This window comes from Trachemys scripta, chromosome 18, assembly GCF_013100865.1.
Source record: "Trachemys scripta elegans isolate TJP31775 chromosome 18, CAS_Tse_1.0, whole genome shotgun sequence".
NCBI lineage: Eukaryota > Metazoa > Chordata > Testudines > Emydidae > Trachemys > Trachemys scripta.
The window spans coordinates 17405630-17429540 of NC_048315.1; the positions used below are offsets into that span (position 1 = coordinate 17405630).

At 41.4% G+C, this 23911-nt stretch overlaps 1 protein-coding gene across 6 annotated transcripts in view; it reads left to right on the forward strand.

The window, feature by feature from the left end:
• Nucleotides 1–23911, forward strand: part of CAMKK1 (calcium/calmodulin dependent protein kinase kinase 1) — a 181761-nt gene that overhangs the window by 5964 nt on the left and 151886 nt on the right. Inside the window, exon 2 of one of the 6 annotated variants that reach the window (XM_034752593.1) lies at nucleotides 4743–4900. The exons of the other annotated variants lie outside the window; for them this stretch is intronic. The gene's annotated coding sequence lies outside the window, so the exon portion shown is untranslated. The remainder of the gene's footprint in view (nucleotides 1–4742; nucleotides 4901–23911) is intronic. 6 annotated transcript variants of the gene reach the window in all.

Sequence of the window (23911 nt, forward strand, 5' to 3'; positions counted from 1 at the left end):
TGAGAGTAACACAAGTACTTGTGCACTGTAAAATGTGTCAGAGATAACCCAATAAGAACTCTTAACACTGATGGCTTCACAGTTCTGTACAAACACTGGCTAACTAATCCTCATAATCCCTCTGTGAAAAGGGGTAGGAGGTTACAGATGGGGCAATGGAGATGGAAAAGTGAACTGCCCTGATCATCATGACACAGCAATAACTGAGTCCTTTGTGAACATGATTTTTATTTCCTTCACATTTCTGCTCATGGGACTGGATAAGAGGCAAATGGGATCCTTGAAGTTGTTCCCAGAACCGGGTCTTGTGTAGAACACAATCCAACAAACCTGCCCCCAGGCACTCTATAAAGACTGCCTATAAGCATAAGCCTTTTTAATTGCCTGAAATATACCAATATGGAAAGCAGTATTAGAGAAGCCACAAAACGGATGCTACTAAAAAGATCCCTTCTTCTACTGCAACATCAGAGAAAGTGGGCATTGTACTTTCATCAAGGAATGCCTGCATCAAATGCTAGCCAAGTTGTTATTAGTCTGCTTTCTGTAATGCTGCAGTATAGGAGATGCTTAATGGTGCATAAATGGAAGTGTCCTGAAAACTACTTTGGATGTAAGGAAAGTCTAAAGGCTTCAGTCATTGATTTGCAACTAAGGTGAGGGACTGATCTCCATTAAAAACCAAACATGGATTTGGCCTGGTGTAAATCTGTAGCTCTAGTCAAGTAAATGACACTACGCTGCTAGTCAGTTACGACAACTATTCTTGAGGTTGAAACTTGAAAAGCGGAATCTAATGTGAAGGTGAAGGGATGGTTTAAAGTTGACCTACCACTGCACACTGACTTTTTACTTTGGACAGAAGAAGGCAGTAGCTTATGATTTTACATTGGAAAAGTCAGAGTAAAGAATTGAGGCCCGGGATGACTCAAGGGATTGTTAATAGGGTACAGAGACTTTCACTGAAAATCAGTGGGGTTGGGATTCTCAGAGGAGTTAGGCATCCAAATTCTACTGAAATTCATTGAGTTTTCCCTTAAGCTCCTTTGAAAATCCCAGTGTAAGAGTCCTGTTTACTTAAGGATGGGAATTTGGCCCTAAATCCAGTCTAATGTACATGGATGTTGGACATTTGTCCTTTCATATGTTTGGAAGCACCATTTGTACATATGCTGCAGAATAGGCACAACCATGGGGAACATGAGGATATGTTCCTGCTGGTTCACCCTATATTTTATTTACCTGTTGGTGAGTGAAGTCCAGGACGCTCATGCATTTTCACTCTTGGTCCCTCACAGACTTTTGGAAAGTGTCCTCTCAGGAAGTCGACGAGTGCTGTGGTCACCAAGCTTTGAAACGATCACTGACAAAGGGCCAACTGAGGCAAATGTAGCAGGCATTTCATCTGCTAGTTCCTATGGGCTCTAACACCTTGTGAATCCTAGGGTTGCCAACAGTCCCGTATTATAAGAGACATCCCTTATTTTTTCATCTCTGTACAGGATTGGGAGTTGCTGAGTGCTGCAAAAAGCAGCAAGAAATACTCCTGGCAAATGTAGGTGAGTTGTTCTTCTTCTTCATAATTAGGGGTGGGGTAGGGGTGCTAAGAAAACAGTCTGTTGTTTTTGAAATACAATGTTGGCAACCCTAGCTCTTAACTGACTTCCATACCATGCTCCACCCTGGGCCCCAGATACGTTGGTGACCCATTTCTTCCAACTGCCACAGCACCTTCTGGCCTCCCTTCTCCCAACTGTCACGGAATCTTCCCCACTGCCTCTGTGACCCTCCCTCCAACTGCTTCAGAACTTCTCCCCTGTCTCTGTGAACCCCCATCCCAACTGCCACAGAATACCCTGTCCTTACCTCTGTGACCCTCCCCACAATTGCCACGGAACCTTCCTCCCCCCGCCTCTGTGACCCCTCCCCACAACTGCCACGGAACCGTCCTCCCCCCTGCCTCTGTGAANGAACCTTCCTCCCCCCTGCCTCTGTGACCCCTCCCCACAACTGCCACAGAACCTTCCTCCCCCCTGCCTCTGTGAACCCCCATCCCAACTGCCACAGAACACCCCCTTCCTGCCTCTGTGACCTCCTCCTCCTCCCTAACTGCCACGGAACATTTCTCCTCCCTAACTGCCACGGAACATTTCTCCTCCCTCTATGACCCCCTCCTCATCCCAACTGCCATGGAACCTTCCCCATTTCTGTGACCTCCCAAATGCCATGGAACCTTTGCCCAGTCCCCACTTCTGTTATCCACCCCCTCCTCCCCACTGCCCTCCTTGTTGCTACAAAACCTTTCCTTGCTGGCAGCTCCCCATCACCCACCTGAGCAGGAGGAAAAATGCAGGAGCAGACTCGCCCCCAGCAGTGTCACCGCCCTTTGGCAAGTGTTTGCCCTGGAATGACTGTAATAATAATGAATGGTTGGTTTTGGTTTCTTTAAAAAAAAATCCACTATGGAAAGATCCCGGTTTCTATGACTAGAAATTTATTGTTTTGGAACTGATGCGTATGAACAGAGTCAAAGCTGCTAGCTGTAACCATTTAAGCTCTAAGTGGCTTGTGCCTGGTTACCGGAGACGAAATGTCTCCCCATGTGATACTACCGCAGTTAAGATCCTTGGGGGTTCTTGAGCTGGAGTCCTCTCAGTCCAAATCAAGGGGCTACTGGTAGAGCCTTATGTGGCGAGGTTCTTTGCTGTGGAAGTTGCTTCTCCCCATTTGTCAGCCAAGACTTGGGGTTGTTTGGCTTACTGTGGTAATGGAGACAATATAAACACATTAGATAGTCTACTTGATTACATTTGTTGACTGTGTTTGGTGTGGATTGTAAAGGTGGATGCAGGGTACCAATTATTGCTATACATTGAAAGAATAAAGATAAATATCAGCTGAACAAAGGATAGATGGATTTGTATTCACAACTTCAAACAAATATTGAAAACTGTGTAGAAGGACTGTTTTTTTTTTTTTCAACATTATTCTTTATATTGTGGTCACTCCTGAGGGTCCCAAATGAGATCAGGGCTCCATTCTGCTAGGTGCTATACATACAGATAGAGATGGTCCTTCCCCCCAGAAACTTGCAGTCTAAATAGAGAAGACCGCATGGGAGGCAAAGTGATTTGCCCAAGGTTGCACAACAGGTTAGTGGCATCCCAGGCTACTGCCCTATCCAGTGGACTGCACTGCCTCTTATGGCAGCATGCTTTGTTTTTCTTTTCTCTTTGTTTGATCTCTCTTCTTTCTCTATTGCTTTCCATTTCTTATTCCTTCTTTCCTCCTTCCTGACCTTCCCCCTTTCTTTTCTGCTCTGGCACTCTGTTTTGGGAGAGAAACACAAATTCATCAGCCTGATTTAGCTCTGGAGCGTGAGCATCTTAAAAACTGTCCTTTGGAAAGTGACCTAATCTTCAGCAAAGAGAGACAGTCAAATGTAACTATTATGCATGTTGGGCCATAAAAACAATGTATATGGTAGAAGTGTGTGGAAGTTATTGTTGACATAGCTCATTCATCCCAAAGATATTCATCACTATTGAGTTTTGATAAGGCATTATACTAAATAGATGCCGTGTGCATAAACATGCTTTTTTAATTAAACAAACCCTGTTCGAAAAAAGCAACTTTTAAGTACTTTGAAAATAAAAATATGCTGATGCTAACTGATATATTGGCATAATATTATCCTGAAGGATAAAGATGACTTTTTTAAAAGGAGAAATGCACTGTGTGTGTGTTTTAATCCCATGTGAAAGTGTTTTCAGAACTGGGCCCTTATTAACTGCAGAAAAAATTGCTTAATCAGAATACGTAAATTTAAAAAAGGAAATTACAACCTATATCCATATATATATATATATATTTCCAAAATCTCCAGTGAACTAGGTTGCTGTGTAATCCTCAGGGGCTGTCATTTTAGGGCCTAATCATGCATGGTGTGGAGTGCTGTCAGCTCCCACGTCAGTACCTTCCAGGATGGAGCCCTTAATGATGGTTCCAATAAGAAATGCAGTCTGACATTCACTGAGACAGGAAGATCCGAGCAGGAGCCACAGACATGGAGTATTACTACTGGAGTTTTCCCATAGTTCTTTTTAGGGAAAGTTTGCATTTTAGTTTCTGGCATTGTTTTGCATTAATAAGTAAGTGTTTATATTTGTTGCCAGTTGCAAAGCTTCAGGGCTATCAGAAAAGTCCTATGGAAATTTCCTGTTCTTTGTCTTGACTCTACTTTGCTGGGATTTATCAAGACAAGAAATGTGGGATATAAATATGGGAATTTTAAGGAAATAATTATTAGTGATTGTGTGCATGATCCTGCATACACTGCGGCCCAGATCCTCAAAGGTATTTAGGCACCTAACTTCCATTGATTTCAATAGGGGTTAGGCAGCCAAATACCTTTGAGTAGCTGGGTCTGTGTAACTTTATTAACATGCCTGTGTGTTTGCAGGTTTGGGTTCTTCGTCATATTTCTCACTGGATCAAGTGATTGGAAAAATTTTCTATTCCATTGCAGTTTTTCTTTAGTTTTATTTTTGGCACTAGCAATACAGAAAAAGTATGGAACGAGAAATAATAATTGGAATAAATGTCAAGCATGTGATATGGGAAGATAGATTATCAGCTTTTTAAAACCATGTTTTCAAGTTCTGTTGTTTCCATATGTTTATAAAATCTCTTCTGCCTAGAATCTTATAAGGTTTATTTACTTGCCATTTTTCACTGTGTAGCAACTCGGTAACTGGGTCTACTGCAAGGATCCTTTGAGAAGTTTTGGATGAGAAACTGAAACCATCCCTGAACGCTCCTCTCCCCCCAGTTTAGCAACAGGACAAAAGAAACACGACAAAAGAAAGTCCATGGGTTACAGAGTGGCTGCTTCCCTGAGGTATGCAGTTTTGGCCATTGGATTCGTATAATGAGGATCCACTGATCTGCTCCTTGCTGGCCCAAGCCCATTCTATGTCGCCATGGAGCACTATTATAGCACACAGAGCCCTGAACCACTGTTTCCCACCCAAGTTCTTCCATATCTGGGGAATTCTCAGTCTGGGAGACTTCCTTTTCAGGGAGCCTTAATCCAAAACGCACTGAGGGCCACAGTTGCTCCGGACAGGACTGATCTTTTCAGCTGTGTCACAGGTTGCTGGTGTAACTTTAGTATATTTCATATGAATCTGTAGCTGTGCTCAGACAAAGCTGTGCAGTGTTGAGAGTGATAAATTCTCCAGCATGTATTGTTCAAGTAAGTTTATAGTAAAGTTGTTAGCTAGTTAGCAGTGACTGTGCTAATTATATTGGTGTGAGCATAAACAGACATTAACGCTGCGATGCAGTGTGAGAGATGTTCCATTGCTTGCTGGAGAAGTATTTATATTCCGTGTTGTTTTCTGAGATTTGGCTTATCATTTTCTCTTCCCTGGCTCCTCTGTTAGAGCCCTTGTTATGTTGTCAGCAAAGCTACTATATTTATTACTGGGGACAAATTATGCCCTATGCAGTAAAATACATGGCCTGATTCTCCTCTCAATGACAATGGTATAAATTGGCAATAATCCCACTGAAGTGAGTGGAGTTAAACAATGCAAAATCTGCGTAAGTGAGGTAACAGTCAAGCTCACTGTGTCTTACAACTCCTCAAATTTCCTTTGTTTTTATACCTTTGTAGCTCACTGGCTTTAATAGTCCCTCCTGATTGACATCATTATAAGAGAGAGGAGGATCAGGTCCTGTTAGTTTCATCTTGCAGTGTTTACTGCTTATCATGAATGGGAGTCACTTTCACAGAGTGGAGGCATAACCTGAACAGGTCCTTATAGAGACATCAGGAACACAGAGCCCTGGGAATCCTGTGCATCCCCCAAGCTGAGGGGAAGGAGATGAGGGCTGCTCTCTGGGACCCCCAACTCTTATGTATTAGAAGCCCTTTTTATTATTAGCACCATAATTCATGTACACGTTAAGAGCAGAGCCTGCATATCACTGCACTCTCTTATAGACCCATTAGGTTACTTCTTCCAGCCAAGAAAACTTACTAACTTCCCTGGCATAGGGTGTTCTCTTGGGGAACAAAGCACTGATCGTACATCTCAGATGATCAGTTTCCTTGCAGGCTGTGTATATATAATAAATTTTCCCTGTAACTGTAGAGAAAAAGTTCCAGGATTTGCCTTTTTTTTTTTTTAAGATGAATTCTGAGATGGCAGTCAGATTCAGATCACACTGATCAGAAGCCAGGCCTACAGACTCGTGAGAATCAGAATTTAGAGAAAGGGTGGTCCAGTAGTTAGAGCACTCGCTCAGGACATGGAAGCCCTAGGTTCAGTTCCTAGCTCTTCCACAGATTTCCTGTGTGATTTGGTTAAGTCACTTAATCTCTCTGTGCCTTGATTCTCAATCTGCAAAATGGGGACAATAGCACTGCCCTAACTTGTGGGGTGCTGTCAGAATAAGTACATTACGTTGTGAAGTGCTCAGATGCCGCAGTGCTCACCTTGTAAAATGGATTAAGCACATACTTTCCACCTCCTAGCAGAGTGGTGTGGGGTTCTGTGCTTTGAGCTGACTATGTCATTTTTGAGTAAATGAGTACCATGTGTTCATTTGCTGAGCAAACCCAGGTTGAATACACCTTGCAAAGACATATTAGTGTGTAAATAAACAGCTGCAGACACTCATGCTTACGTAGGCATATATCTGTGTCATACTGAGGAAAGCAACATTATTTTCTAGGACTGTTTAGGATGAAACTAAAGAAGTCAGAGCTGGGCTTTATATTCACATCACACTGAGTAGCACTCTTTGGTTTGCGTTTAACTATCAGAGGTAACTATGTCCATTTACAGTTTGACATACTTATATGTAGTATAAATACCACAACTTAACGCTATTTTGCTTCTGCTACCACTGAAGCATATTGACCCCAATTCAGGAAAATACTTAAGCCAACCAAAAGAATCCATCCCTCTAAAAGTACATAGAAGAGGGAAAGCTCATGAGGCTTAACAACATACAAGACATGCAAAGAATGGCCTAGGATAGACAGGGATGGTGGAGGCTTGTTCATGCCCTAAGCAATGTTTGATGGCATGGGAAGGATACAGGTTCAATATACTAATTCATTCAGTGCACAGAAGGGACCTGCTCTGGAAATGAATCATGATTGTGTAGTGAAGGAAACTGTTGTCTATAGGATCCCTGACTCATTTGTTGCAGTAGTTGGAAAGTGTGTAGTAAGTGATGCAGGGGATTGCAGAAAGAGAAAGGACGATCTTCTCACAACGCACAGTCAATCTGTGGAACTCTTTGCCAAAGGATGTTGTGAAGGCCAAGACTATAACAGGGTTAAAAAAAAACCTAGATACATTCATGGACGATAGGTCCATCAGTGGCTATTAGCCAGGATGGGCAGGGATGATGTCCCTAGCCTCTGTTTGCTAGAAGCTGGGAGTGAGTGACAGGGAATGGATTACCTGTTGTGTTCACTCCCTCTGGGGCACCTGGCACTGGCCACTGTCAGAAGACCGGATACTGGACTAGATGGACTGTTGGTCTGACCCAGTCATTCTTATTTTCTTTTTTGAGTCTATTCCCGTCTCTGCCACAGAGTTCCTGTGTGATGCTGGGCAAGTCACTTATGCCAAACTTTTCATTGATGATCAGTAATTGTATGTTCCTCATTTTTTGGGTACTTTGATCTGAGGGCTTGCAATCTGAGTCAGTGGGAGGCTTGGGAGCTGTGATTTGAATGTATAAAGTGGTGTATAATGCTATGCACGCTGAAATATCAGGTCACAGGTGCTAAATTTGGGCATCCAGAATTAGTAGATACTTTTGCCCATAATCTCTCTGTGCCATAGTTCCCCATCTGTAAATTGGGGATAATTATGCCCTCTGTCATTTTTCAGAGGTGTTGTGAAAATAAATAAATATTTGTGAAGCACGCAGGTTCTATATTGATGAGCATCATAGAAAAGCCCATGAGGAAATTATTCTATAGAGTAGGATTTGAATAGTGTGCAGTAAACAAGGCATGTGGGACCATACATTAAACAGTGAGGAGAAAACAAAATATTGAATAGCTGTTCATTAAGTGAGGATCATCCATTCTGTGTAGTGAATGAGGCAGGAATTGTGGAAAAAATAGTATGTGATAAGGTAATTAAAAACTGTATCATAATGTACAGGCACAAGGGAGCATAATTAAGGTTGCACAGGCAATCTTATTTCTGGCATTTACTAACTTTTGAGTGCTTGACTTTGCAACCTTAATCCCCTTTTAACATAGTTTATTTGTGTGTAAGTTAATATTTATATTGTAAGTGAGGATTAGGGTCCCATTGTGATAGGTACTACATAGATGTATACAAAATCATGAATTTGCCAAGAGGAGCATATATAACGTATTAGAGGATCACTAATTGGATTTAAAGTTCTATTAGTGACCTATGGTTGATGATGGATGGTTGTATAGTGTTGAAACTTCTAAAGCCCCATTCTGTGGCTTTCTGCAGGTAACTGCATTGGTAAAGATTAAAAACAACTCTGCAAGATTTGGTATATTACAAAACAGCAGTTCTGAGAGGTGGGTTTCTGATATGGTGATCTCAGACTTGAACAGATACCATGCGTTTTTATCATTGCCTCTCTCCCTCTTCCTCTCTCCTCACAAAGCTTCCACGCCTCTCCTCCCCCACCCCCAAATCACTTCCCTTATCATCCCAATTCTCTCTTCCTCTGGGCCCCTTTCTGTCAATCTGGGGTTCTGCCAAATTGTGGTTTGTAATGTGAACTTTTACCAAGCGGTGATGGAACCAACAGGAATGGGTGCTGTGTCCTCAAGGTCAAGGGCTGCATAGTGCTTGACAACATGCTGAGATGTGTAACTTTATTTTATCTGTTGGAAATGAGAAAATTAATTCCCGGTTGACTCAATTTTGTGTGACTAATGTGCCCAGTCCTGCAGCCCTTACTCATGTGAATATTCTGACTGCGACAGAGTGAAGCCCAGAGAATGGGAGTACTGTGTTAGTGAGGGGAGGACAGACAGACAGACAGAAGAGGTGCTGTCTTTCCTAGTCTGAGATTGTTGTGTGGGAAACCCATTTCTCAAGACTGCTGCTATTTGGTCAAAGCTGAAGTCTTGCCTTGTGAGCTTGGAAATGAATAGATTTCCAATGGAGTATTACAGGTGGCGGGGGCATCACAAGTGCTGTATAGAATGGGACTGTTCCTTCCCGGCGCCATGTCAGGATTAGAGCAGGATTTTGAGTAGCATTCCTAACAAATCCTTTTCGTCTTCCCTGTGCTAACTGCTCTATGCTCAGAAACAAGATTATCTTGTTGCCTTGGTAGATCATTATTTTCCTGCAGCCTTTAAAAGTGTTTTGCTCCCTCAAGTCAGCCAAAACCACTTAAAGGTGCTATCCAGTTTTTACCAGCCATTATCATGTAGTGACGTTAATGAACTTCAAGTGCTTTGAGTTAATATAATGCCTAGTAGTAACTGAACCTGATTTTTATACATAAACATTAGAGTGATTGTGCATCTGCTCCAACATGTTTCCATACTCCAATCAAGTTGCCTCCTTTCGATCTCATAAAATATTGACGCAGGCAGTGCTTGTAATTCGGCTTGCAGTGATAGAATAAAGGTATGACTTATTCATGTCATGTAGGAGTTCATTCCTTGATGTTGGATGGATTCATTAAAGTCTTAAGACATGGCAGGGTGTGACTTTAATATGTGCTTCTGTTTTACAGTAGGACCTAGCTGATTTCCACTTATCGCTGGGATTTCCATTGGGAATTACCAAATGAATAAGTCAACAAATAAGAAAATAAAGCTGGTCCATTACCAAATGTATGATACATGTAAATGTGTTCTGCTGGATGTTTTAACAAAACTAATAGAGTCTGAGTAACATGAGACTGTGACATCTGTATTGTTTTATTGACTGCATTGTCAGTATTGTCTCATTGTTTCCTTGTGCTCCCGCATCTATCTGGCTCCACCTATTTCTTTTTTTAGGCTTAGATAGCAATCTCTTTGGGACATGGAGCATCAAGTTGTTCTGTGTTAGTACAGCATGTAGTACAATGGAGCCCTGGTCCATGACTAGGGCGCCCAGGTGCTACCACAGTACAAATAATAATAGTAAATTGAACCTCGGAGCTTTAAGAACTGCATAGACTCAGGGAATCCAAGGCCAAATCTGAATTTATTAGCCACAAGAGAGCGTATCAGAGACTTTGCTATAGTACTCACGCTTTTAAAGGCCTGATCCTGCAGCTGCCATTGACGTACTGTGCACCAAACTCCTGCTGATGGTAATTCTGTATGTGGTGTGGTCACAGGATCAGGCTGTAAAACTTTTCTGTAGTGTGGGGAGAACACTGTATCTCTTAGTTTTTATGAATTGCAGAGCATTTGGATTATCTGAGGTTCTTTTATGGCCTGGAAATTTGAATTATTCTGGATCTCTAGTTCCATTGAAGGGGCTGCTGTTGGTAAATACACAAGCAAAGCAAGTGTGTTCCAAGAATCTGAGTATTCTTAAAATAAAATCAGAATGAATACTTCCTTGGCCCAAGCATTTCCCTTCTATTAGATCCTCTCCTTCTTTTTGCTGATATAGTGACCTTTTTCGAAGACACAGTTTTTATTAACCTAGAAATGCACTGACATTTCTAGATGAGAATGACTCCTAGCAAATATGGGAGCTGAACTGAGACTCTTTGCAAATCGCCAGCATAATCAACTGTAAGAGAAGAGATGGCATCTCCAGAGGAATTTGGTTTTCCTTCAGAGATGTTTCTCTGCAAAAGTGCTTTACTGCAAATCTGTGAACATGTGTGGACAGTCCTGTCATAAAGTACAAAATCAGTGTAGGGAGAGATTTAACCAGAGTTAGTTAATGTTCATATTGGTGCCACATCTCCAGAGACTCCCTGTCCAAATCATGAAGGCATTCTCCCTAGCATTGTCTCCTTTGTCTGAGTGTAACTTTCCAAGCAGAAAATCTTGTCAAACTTTCATGAATTATGTAGTTCTTATGCTTTTGTGGATTCGCTTTACATTCTTGACAGGAGGCAGGTGACCTATTCTAAACCCATCAAATCCATTTTCCTTTCGGACTGTGCATAAGGAAGGCAGTGTTGTGTAATGGTTAGAGTTCAGGATGGAAAGTCAGAAGTTCAGTATTGAGACAGACATGTCCCAGGTTGGACAGTTCTGATGAAGGAAGACTTGCTTCACTTTTCTAGTATTGTGTAGCATAGAAAGAGGTTATAGAAAGACCACTGTGTGTTTTGCCTCTTAGATCTATAGCCTCTGTCTTGTTTGTTTCTCTGTCAGGTATGTATTTGTTGTGATAATGTTGTCCTCATGAGATGTTTGCACCATTGTGTATAGAGTGGAATATACACTAAGTGACCACACAATCAGCTAGATGAAATTGCTCAGCGAGCAACAACGATCACACAATAAAAACCAGTCAATTGACCAAAGTAGTCACTTAAATTAAGGTGTTGCCTCTGGTAGGTTTTCGGACTGAAGTAAAAACAGTCTTAAACTATCCTTTACTCCAAGCTACCGTCTCAATTGCAAGGCATGCTAGAATCCTGTTGGGTGCAGTGCCTAATGCAATAGAGCCCTGATCCTGATTTGGTCTTAAGGGTATTACTGCAATACAAATAGATTGGGGTTTGGGTGTCTAACTCACTTAGGCCCCTTTATAAATCTTAATAATAATAAATGATAACAAGAAGATGCACACGAAAGAAGACTGGAACTCAGACCACTTGTCTCTGCAAAGCAACTAAAGTTACCTGAGGAAGCTGGAAGCATGGAATGTTGCAGCCAAAATCAGGACACTTTACTGTCTGATCCAATTCCCATTGAAGTCAGTGTGAGTTGGATAGGGCCATTATTTTTTCAAGTGGCAGTCAATAACATAATGTATTCAAGCTCACTGATACATGTCAAGCCAAAAAATCTTTTGATAATTAGGATAGACAGAATTTTTCTCCTGTAGAACTGCTAATTCTAAGTACAATCTTGCATCTCTGCTGGAAGCCTGTAATTTTTCTAGCCTTTAAAGACCACCTCCCTGAGGGGGAATATGGGAGTCTTAAGTGTTTAGGCATAATTAGAATGATACAATTAAATTCCTTAATTTTATTTTTTTCTTTTGCATTTGATGAGAGTTTTTTAATTACTTTGATTTAAGAGATGGTAGTAACTAATTGGATTTCAGGCTAGATCTGTGTAGGCACCAGTGAAGAGAGAGTGGAAACGGGTCTTGTCAAGAAATTAAACATTTAAATATAGTTCTTAATGGGACCAGTAAAATCCCCAAGAGCAAATTAAAAACAAAAATCCATTTTAATGTGTTAATTTATCAGCCAACATCATCTTAAAGGGAATGAGAAATATAAATTTGGGAGTTAGTGGAGCAAATGGTACGGTAGATCATCCCCTGTACTATATGCATGAAAACAATGCTCCAAAACTGTCCAAGGGACCTGAGCCGCACCCTGAGGCTGTTTTACCTGCTATTCATTCCCTCTGCACTCTCCTGTGGCTGGTCCGCAGAGCCAACTATAGTAGGGGAGGCAGTGTAGCCTAGAGGATAAAGCACCCAACTGGGAGTCAGGATTCTGTTCCTGGCTCTATTCCTGGTTGACATTGGGCAACTCACTTCATCTCTCTGTCTCTGTTTCCCCATCTGTAAAATGGAGAAAATGATAAGCCTCCTTTGTAAAGCACTTTGAGCAGTGCTATATAGAGCTATATATATTATTGTTGTTCTTGCTGACACCAGCAGAGAGCTAGATTGTGACCCTGGCTACAGTGTTGTGCAGGGCAGTAAGGGGATGTAAGGAGCCCCCTTATTACCCTGTGCAGGCTAGAGTTATTTTGGGTAGCAGCATTGGGGAAAGAAACTTCTGTTAGGCTGCTTCTCCCCTTTTGAAGTATGTGAGTGGGTGGAGTCTTGGCTCTGTCCCTCCCCATGACGTTGGTTAATGCAGCTGAGCTGGCATACCAAGGAAAATAATCTGAACCAATTACAGAGTTGGTGCACACTGCATTCCACCCTCTTCCCCATATCACATCAAAGCTATGGGGAAACGAGGGAGCAGAATGTGACTCTGAGTTGCAGTCCCGCTCCTGGTCTGCTCTGGGGACAGCGCAACAATGTGCTGCCCCTTATTTGGGGTTTATGGCAAAGATGCAATCAAGCTCTAAAGGAGTTGGGCCCAGAGCCACAAAGGTATTTAGGCTCCTAACTTCCACTGAATTCCTCTGTGGATTTGGGCCTTACTCCTTTAGCTCTGGTGAGAGAAGCTCATGTTTTAGTCCTGGAGGTCCCAAACCTGGTTCCTAGTAATGACCCATGACATCAGTCATTACATCTGCAGGATACCCTTGGAATGAAACCAAGCATGTTTCTAGTCAGTCTGGGAGAAGTGGAACAGGAGTGGCAGCAGCTGTGTGGCCTTGTCTCTCTATAAAACTGTGACATGGCCATAGGAACTTACAGTGGGAGTCAGTGCTGCTGCTTTCAAGCTGAACACCCACTTTCGTGCCTTCTCTCCCTTTGGCAAGAGGACAGGTGCAGAGGCATGGGCAAGGATGTATTGATAGAAGGGCTGCACTGAGAGAAGGCCAGACTCTGCCTCACAATGGGCAATATCAGGACATCCTCATGGTTAGAGGGCCACGCCTGCACACCTCATCCTCTCTCCCCACACATTTCCTCTGTGATTTGGCGACGTCTCTTCCTCTTCCATCTCAGGCCAGCTTATGCCCTATCCCTCCTGCTTCTGTCTGGTTTGCCATATGCACACAATACAAAAAATCTTTCTGCAGATGTTGACGGCCTAGTTCTTTCTCTCCCTGCTGGTCTTTAATGTAACTTGGCTCCCCAGAATAACCATTGTGCAGAAGGGGGAAGTTGTAAGGAAAATGAGAAATAATGTGGCAAATGGTGCCAAAGTCTCTAATGAGCTGGAGAGGAGCTATGTTTTTGTTTCCCACTGGAGTACTTGACCTGTATTTCTTCATGGACCTGTGGTGACTGTTACCCCACAGATCCTGCTTTCAGGGTTATTATATTTCTGACTACATAACCAACCACTTCTGTGATAATCTTGTTCCTGGGGAGCCAGGTCTCTGTGTGTTGGCTCAGCACAGTACCTCTCACGCTGCCTGTTAATGAGACTCCTGACCCAAGATCTGCCATACATTTTACCCTACATATATGCTTCAGGAGCAGCTCCCCCAAAGCCTGGAAAGCCTGTTTAAGGACATTTTCTGGTTCCATTAACAGAATAAAAATATTGGGCCAGGTTCCATTGTCCATGCCACTGCCTTTGCACTGTTCTGAATAAACTAAAGGAGCAGCTGCAATGAGAAAGGAGGTGCCATTTTTTACAGTCACTTTTCAGAGTAAAATCACACTGCTAACTCCAGCAAAATCCATTAATCTAAACCTGGAAGGAGCTTGTTTCACAGCAAAGTGAACTCAGCTGGCCAGGCAAAATAGGTTTAACAAGTAATCACATTAATAGAATGCATGTCCCTGTTTAGTGCATATGACCACTAACCAAACTGAGGGAGATGTTTCCCTTGTGGGCTCACTAGTGCATTAGTTACATTAACAACAGCCTGGATTATCCATGGTAGGCCTCTCAGTAGAAGTCTCACCTGATTTGCGACAGACCTGACCTCCTTTTAGCATTGCAAATTGATCATCAGGTGCAGTTTAGGGAACAGAACGTGTTAGTCTTTGTCACAAATTATTTCCTATTTAAAAAAAAAAATAATAATGCTCGTGAGAAAAAATAATGCAAAAGAACAGTTATTTTATGATTGTGTTTCCCAGGACCTCAAGCTTTCAACTTTGTTTTTGTTCCTTCCCCAAGATAAGCAGTAGGTTCAGTGTAGGGTTGAATTTGTCTAGAGTAGGGCCCAGAACTCCCCTAGATAACATGTTTTGTATAATTAATAACTTTTTTTAGTTGAGATAAGCCCTAACAAAAGCCTTGGATCCAAACAAGGAAGAAGGGTAGTCTTGTGTTTAAAGCACAGGACTGGAAACCAGGAGATCTGGGTTTAATTCTTGGCTCTGCCACGGACTCCCTGTATAATGTTAAGCAAATCACGTGTTGCCAGATTTTCAAAAGCGCTCAGGGTACTTACTGTTGCCAACTCTTGAAATTTTATTGCAAGTCACAATATTTGATGTTTTTCTTAAAGTTCCAACTCCTGGACTCGTGATTATTTGAAAATCTCCTTTTAGAAAAGAAGTAAGTTTCTTGTCTTCCTGGTTGCAGGAAAAAAAGCTTTGAAAGCATGAACCCTAAAGGTTTAAAATCTGGAAAGCAAATAACAATAAACCCATGTTTATTATTTTTTTAAAAACTCATGATTTTTGAAAGCTCAGGGTTACCATATCGATTTAGACCCTAAATAAGTGGTGAGATGTTCAAAAATGCTCAGTGTGCTGGGTGTTGACCTCTCAAAAATCACTTGAAAAAAACCTTTAAGGTGGAGTTAAGATTGTTGTTACACAACAGGAGTTCTCCCCATATCATTCTGGACCTACTTGTTTAGGTCCCTAAATGGGAACTGAGCTCTCTGGAAAATCTGGCCCAAATTGTTGAGTACTTTGGAAATTGAGGCACAGAGATATTAAAGGCAGAATTTCCTAATCTTTTGTTTGTTTGTTGTGTCCGTTTCTTTATCTGGCTTATCTATTTAGATTGTAGGCTCTTTGGGGCAGCGAGTGTCTCGTCCTATGTAATTGTACAGCCCCTAGCACAATGAGCTATGTGTTATTTGGGGCCTTTAGGTGTAGTTGTAATATAAATAATAACAAACTTTGAAATCCTGGGCCAGACTCTTTGATTCCTCTGCTATCACCAAGAAAATTAGGAAGCCTAATTTTGTTCCTAACTGTGATATGAACAAAAGAAGGGGAGAGAAGCACCAAATGAAATGTAAACTATCAACAAAGTTCTGTTGGAGCTTCAGGTCTGACCCTGTCAAATCACAGCAGCATTACTCTCTTAGTAATTTGTTGCCACTGGAACCATCAGTTACAGCCACCAAGAGAATAGAGTGACTGATTTCTCTAAATCCTGATGATGTAGTCTAAGCTGGTGCTGCATGAGCAAACTGAAAAGGGTGATTTCTTTTTTCTCCTCCTGTCTTGCTATTTTAGTGAACAGGTAATGTTTCTCGCAGCTTCACATTAATTGCTCCTTTCAGCATCTGCTGGTGCACAGAGTGGCAAAATGAATGGTCATTTTCTATTCCCTCTGATACAGTATTTTCAGAAATATATGATTATCAGAACTAAGTAGATTCATGGAGAGATCCTGGAAGTAGATGTGTGGGCAGTAAATTGCCCACATATATTTGCCGAGGGTGCCTGAAATTATCTGCTAAACCAGCTGGATGACGAGCATGAAGAAGGAAAGTAAAATGGTTGGAGAAGTGAGAAATAGTGTCTAGCAAACATGGGCCAGATCCTGATCCTGTTGAAGTCAATGGCAAAAAGCTCATGGACTTCAATAGCGGCAGGATCAGGTCACTGGGAGTTTGTTAGGAAACATGTGATGGGCAGATAATCCCCCTTGTTGTCTTTAACAAGGACTGGATTTACTTAGCTGTTCTGAAGTGTGAAGAAATGCATGTTTTTCCTATAGAGAAGGAACATAACTTGCTCCTGCTCCCACTGATATCAGTGGAGAGTTTTAATCTTGATTTCAATGCAAAGATCAGCTGCATCACAGACATTCTACATTTAGGTATAAAAGGCAGGAGGGGTCCTTTATTCAGAAGACCTATCTCTAGGGTTTCTGGTATAGATGGCATCTGTAGACTTTGAGTCGATGCAAGCGCCCTGGTGTTAAATCCAGTTTTCCATTCCTCTGTAGATTACAAAGTGAAAGACTGGGTATACAAAATATATGGTGCAAATTACCACTCCAGCTTTACATTTCACTCCCCATCCCTGTTTATTAGCATGTTCAGTTAGCATGTGGAGCTATCAATGGAGCTGTGGGTCTCAGAAATATACCTGAGGACTGGTAGTCACAACTCCTGCTTTCTATTCCCTGTTGATGTGTGACCTTATGGCCTGATTTTCAAAGGTGCAAATCACCTACATTTTCCATTAACCTCAGGGCGAGCTGGGGTTCAACAGCACCTCTGAAGCTCAGGCAACGAATCTCTCTGTGCCTCAGTCTCCTCATCTGTGAAATCAGAATAATGATAGCTACTTCCCAGGGACAACATAATGCTTGTAAAGGGCTTTGAGTTCCTGGATAACAGGTGTAATAGGAGAAAAAAGGATGATTGAACAGCACTTCATAGAGCAATTTTCATCTTCAAAGCCTAATGCAAACCTCTACTACTCGTCCTGTCCATTTATGATTAACATGAGATAATTTATTGGACCAGTTTGTAGGGTATGAATGGACATGGGTTTTAAAATCAGGTGCTTTCTCTTTCTTTCTTTCTTATTTTGATTGGCACACCCACTAAAACAGCACCTCTTCATAACCTGTAGAAGACCTTGACATAACTTTAAAAATACAGAAGAACTAACACCCAAACTTAACTAAACAGTAGCAGTGCAATTCAGTATAGCTAAGCCCCTTCATTTTCAGTTTAAACCAATTTTTACCGAAAAATTCCCAGGTTTTACAAGAAGTATTATTAATTTTTTTCTGATTTTTCACCCTACTTTTGTAGTATTCTAATATAAAAAAATTACTTGTTTTATTAGGAAAATACAGTACATTGCATGAGATATACATAGAACGATAATACATTAGTCTGCGTGTATATGCAAAGCTGCCTGTTGAAAGAAGGCTATGTATTAGTCTAGAACAGTGTTTCCCAAACTTGGGACGCCGCTTGTGTAGGGAAAGCCCGTGGCGGGCCGGGCCGGTTTGTTTACCTGCCGTGTCCGCAGGTCCGGCCGATCGCAGCTCCCACTGGCTGCGGTTCGCTTCTCCAGACCAATGGGAGCTGTTGGAAGCGGTGCCCGGGTCCGTCCCTCGGCCCACGCCGCTTTCAGCAGCTCCCATTGGCCTGGAGCAGCGAACCGCAGCCAGTGGGAGCTGCGATCGGCCGGACCTGTGGACACGGCAGGTAAACAAACCAGCCCGGCCCGCCAGGGGCTTTCCCTACGCAAGCAGCATCCCAAGTTTGGGAAACACTGGTCTGGAAGATGCACACAATAAACAAACAGGAGCGCACACACGCTTCAGCATGCGCATCTGAACGTACTGATGAATCTCATGCCCGCCACATACACATTTCAAGCTGTTAGCAGATAACCGTTTACAGATTTGACACACTAAAATGGAAAGAAAATGAAAATCTGTATCCAAATCTGTTCCAGAACACAAGGAAGGATTATAAAAAACAAAAGCAGAAGAGGATGAAATTGAGTATATCCACTGCAAATGGTGTGGCCCAATTATTAAAGGTAAATATTTATAGGCTAATAGCTCTAAGTTTACAACAGTAAATTGTTTTTTCAAATGAAAAGTTTTATTTGGGGATTAGAGATATGTTTTCTTAAACTCAGAGGTGGCATTGTGTTTTCAGTTCGGTTTTAGTTCTGCAGCAAACCAAATTTATGAATGGAGTTCAAAGCATTAATCTACTGAATACTTTTTCCCCTGTCTTTCCGTCCACCAAAATAAACCCTGATGTTTACCCAGAAAAATTATTAATAGTTTTTTGCACTGATTTTCACCTGTTTTTGTTATTGTGGTAATAAACACTGATAAATTCCTGGGAAAAATTAAATAAAATAAAAACTGAAAATCAAGAGCGCTAAGTATAGCCCACTACCAGCAAACTTAACCACTCAGGCTGTCAAATAACCCCTCTCTCCCCCATTTTCAAATGCCTGAGAAAAATACATAATTTTTATACATCCAGTGCAAATTGTGCTACCACGTTTGCAATATATCAGAGGACACAGGAGCCCTATATATCAGCTTTAACAATTCATAGGCAAGGAGGGATTACAATGCTGCTTCTAGCTCCAAGTTGTGATCATGCTATAAACGGCTTTCATAATTTAGTGCAGCAACAGAACTCCATAATGGTATCATAGATGGAATAAATAATCAGCATCTCAGAAATACATGGCTGTGTTCAATCACATTTTCCCCCTAGTGATCTAAAATCACCAGGTTGAAGCTAGAGTGATCCAGACATAGGAGATCAGATTAGAGCCCCCTAATTTAGAGCTCTCCTGTCTTTTTAAAAAATAAACTCTCATTTGATGTTATTTTTTGCTATGACATTTTTAATGTCTCTTCCCTTGCACTCCCATCTTTGCTTTTCTTTCCTTCCATTCTTTTCTTCCTTTCCCCTCCATTTTTCTTCCTCTCATTCACCAAATGCTGTCAAAGAAGCTTGATCCCAAGGAATCTCTGCCATTGGAATGTGCCAGTAGTTGGACAGAGACAGCTCTTGTTGCAATGAAGTTCCTGTGGGAGGCTTTGTCCATACTGAGCAGAAGGGTCAGGGTGCAGTGGAAAATAACAAACACCGGGGCTGATCCTAATAAGTGCTGAGTGTTCTCAATACTGCAGTTGAGAAAGCCCAGCCACTCTTAGAAGGAGCTTGGCATCTTGCAGGATCAGTGCTAGAATACACAACAGATTGCATGACTGTATCTTCCACAGGAAATCTTAACCCTAAAAAGATGATTGGGACTTTTTTGTGTGTGGCTAGTGGCGATGAAGGCACAGAAGTCAGATGGGTTTCCATCATTGTTATGATATGTATTATAGTAGTATCTGGAGGCTTAAATTGAGCTATGGCCCCATTGTGCTAGGTGCTGTACACCTGTCAGGTAAAATAGAGTCCATGCCCCAAAGAACTTACAATGTAAAGTCAGGACAGGTGAAGAGTGTGAGAGAGGATGTTATCCCCATTTTATAGATGAAGTACAGAGGCACAAAGAGATTAAGTAACTTGCCCAAAGTCACACAAGAAGGCTGTGGCAGAGTCGGGAATTTACCCTAGATTTCCTAAGTTCCAGTCTAGTGCCTTAACCACAAGATCATTCTCCCCCTTTAAAGTGCTGTTAATATAGGAGGAAGAGAAAAGATTCAGTCTCTCTCCCCCCTTGCTCTCTCAAGGGGAAAAAAATGAGATCAAATCTTGCAATTGTCAACCTTGCAGAACTCCCATTGAGTAATAAATAACTTGCAGCTTCTTCTTGGAGCGATGGCCCCTATTGTATTCCACTGTGGGTTACCCATGTGCACCATGCGTCCAGAGTCAGATAATTTGAAAGTAGTGTGCAGCATTTATATAACATCTTATCATCATCAATAGATCTCAAAGCAGGCAAGTACTGTCATCTTCATTTTACAGGTAGAGGAAATGGACATGCAAAGAGGTTAATATGATTTGGCCACTGTCATGCAGCTAGTGAGTGTCAGAACAGGGGAAAGAACCCAGTTGTGGTGTGTATTATCCACAGAGGTCATTGCAAGTTTTGAATGTGTAAAGACCAGGTAATTACTGCAAGTTTTGACTAATGGATAATAAAAAGGGAAATTACAGAAAAAATCAAAACACTGGAACAGATTTAATAACTGGGAAGAATAATTCTGAAGCATTTTAGAATATTAACTAATGGCTGAATGCATTTACTTAACATAATGAAGTCGGTCGCTGTGTTTTTTTAATCAAACAGATGGGTAAAAGATTATGAACAAAAATGAGATCTGAATACAATGAATGCATTTAATTACTGAAAAAGACAAGAAGAGGGTTGTTTTTAAAAAAACTCAAGGAGTGAGCTAAAGGATTTTTCTACATTGTACCTTCAGAAAGTCTTAAATATTTTTTTCCTTAAATCCAGATTATTACTGTTTTAATGGTTTCTGGGTGTTTTGGCACAAATGTTGGATCCATGTCTGAAGTTAGCAGGATATCTGACACAATGCAAGGAAAGCTTATTTGGTTAGTGATGTCTGAATGGCCAAAAGAATATGAGGGAAGCTGTTCTTTGTAGCTGGAAGCTGTGACCAATGGACTCCTTTGTGTTGTGTTGAATTTCTCAAGGGCAAAAATTGTTGCTGAGAGTAAAATTTAGCACACATACAGTGCTCTTAGCCACTTTTGTGAAACATACTGGGATCTATGGATTACATATAATTTCCATTTTATAGATGGGAAAACTGAGGCAGTGACTCATCTGAGTAAATCGGTAATAAGGAATACACTCCATAGTCCAATGCCATATCCCTTGAACCATGCCTTATTAAATTAGCTTCTCTCCTAGTGTTATGAACCACATCTATACAATATGTTTCTACTCCAGCTTTTTATTGTGAGATGTGATTTTGATCTACATACCCCTGGGAGGTATGGGCAATTGAGGGTTCTAGAGCACTTGTATTGCTTAGAATCATAGAATGTCAGGTTTGGAAGGGACCTCAGGAGGTCATCTAGTAAGATGGTTCTATCTTTGCAGGTTGCTAAGAATCCTGTTGTAAAACCCTTTCTAATTACCATTTTGCTTGTTTTCCAGATCAATTCAGGAATGGCTTATAGTAGCTGATACTTTACCAATTCCTAACGTTACAAATTAATGGTTTATGCCACTTGAAAGCTTGGAAAGCCAGATTTCCCACTGAAACTAGTTATTGCTGCTATCATATTGAACTTCTTACATGAAGGTGCTTTTCCTTTTTGTTGTCTGTCATTCCCTGTCCAATTTGAATGGATGCATGCTGAGGATTATCCCATTCCATCGGGGACATCACCCAAGCCAGCTATACCCACTAGATAACATGTAGCTCTTCAGGCTGAGGCATGGAGAATTGAGGTTTCAGCTCTAATACTTTGTGAAAGGCCACAATTCTTTCCCTTCTAATCACTCCCTCTTCTCCAAGTGAAGATCGGTGTTTCTGCCCATGCCCGATGGACCATGCCTGCAGTCACTTAGCAGAGAGGTTGCAGGCACAGATATGCTATGCTCTCTCTGCATTTGGCCAAGGAGCAAAGGACTGAAATAATGCCGTGTAAAAGGTAAGCCTTGCTGCAGGGCCAGCGTCAAATGTCTTTCCTGTTGGCAGTCATTAAAATAGATTAAATAGATTAACTCACCTTTGCCAAAATCAAAAGACTTGTGTGGTGCAGCGACCCAGTGTTTTACTGTTTTGCTCATCCCCACAAAGAGGGTCCTACAGAAGGGGACCATGAGAAACCCCTTTATTAAGTACGATCTGAGAATGTCATTGGATGGGTCCGAGGGTAAAAGCATTGACACAGGGCAGAATGATCAAACCCATCTTCAGATCATTAAAGTTGCCAATGTGTGTGAGGGGAGAAGCAAAGTAAATACAGCAAGTGCCTGTTTTTATCTCCAGCCAAAAGCGCAGATCACCAAAGCTGAAAGATAGGGAATTTATCTAGGCCTGAGGTAGGAGTGGGAAAGTGAAAGTAAATCTCATTCCCATTGATAAAAGGCTCTGTGTTTGCCTTCACCTCTGTGTGCCAAGTGAGGCCAAGCTGTTTTTGCCATTTTTTAAATTAATTCTCCCTTTCATTGCCCCTATCTCATTCTCCAAGCACACTGAATAATTAACAAAACATAAATTTGATCACAACAAATTCAGTGCTTCTCAGGCCCTTGTGTGTACTTGGTAGGGTGGCCAGATAGCAAGTATGAAAAATCGGATGGGGTGGGGGAAATAGGGGAGGCCTATATAAGACAAAGCCCAAATATCAGGACTGTCCCTATAAAATCAGGACATCTGGTCACCCTAGTACTTGGGATTAGCCCTGACTCAACGATTGGTAGCAAGCAACCAATGGAGCTGAACAGGTGCAAACCTGACATGTAGATTACAAAATCTGTCCTTTACACCAGCTGAGTTTACAAAAGTTTCAATAAACTCCATTGGTGCAAATTGGAGCTTTCTCTGTCTACATTTGGGGTTTGGACTGGTGCAGCTACACTAGTAATTGGCCTCCACTGGCTGAATCCCAAGTATTGACCGATACATTAGATACAAACATTTGCTGCATGAACTGGGGAATATCACAGCATTGGGGAAAACATGCTTATTTTATAGCATACTACAATATCTTGAAATAATGGTCCAAAACACTACAGTTTTATAGTAGCCATATTGAAGGGATTGGGATTATTGCTTTAGAATACTGTAGAATTTTATTTTACTTTAGGAGTAACTGGTCCACCACATGTTTACATTTACTACTCTGAGTTTATAGTATAGCCATTGAGTGTTGCTATTTACACTGCTTACCTTCATTACAGGAACTTGGTGTTAATTAATGACATTGCCCTACAGAGCAGGAAATACCCACCAACACAGTTAGAATGTTAAGGCTTCAGGTTTGTATGTAGTCTTCCAACATGTATTTGAGGTTTGCCAGCTCATGGGATTTCTGCTCAGCCCTGCTTTACAGGCTGAACAAAATATTTTTATATTTAAAGAGCACCGAGTATATAATTATAATAATTAATTAGTACCTTGTACCAAAAGGGTGCTTCCAGTACTTTTTCCTCAATACTCAGTTCTTTATTCTTTGTAGGTGTTGTCTTACAGTCTAGGAAAATCCCTTTTTTAGTTTTGTATTTAAATTAGTTATGATATCCTCCAGTTTATTTCAGTACATGGAGTCTCATGTTTAACTTGAAGCACATAAGTAAGTAGACCCCATTGAAGATAGTGCTGTATTGCAGCCTTTAAGTTAACCTTACACTGTTTATTTCTTTGGCTGTATTGGGACTCTAGAGTCTACAGTTTTTGTCCCCTTCCTTTTACATGTGTGGTATAATAAATAAAAAGCATTTGGGATACAGTAGCTTGG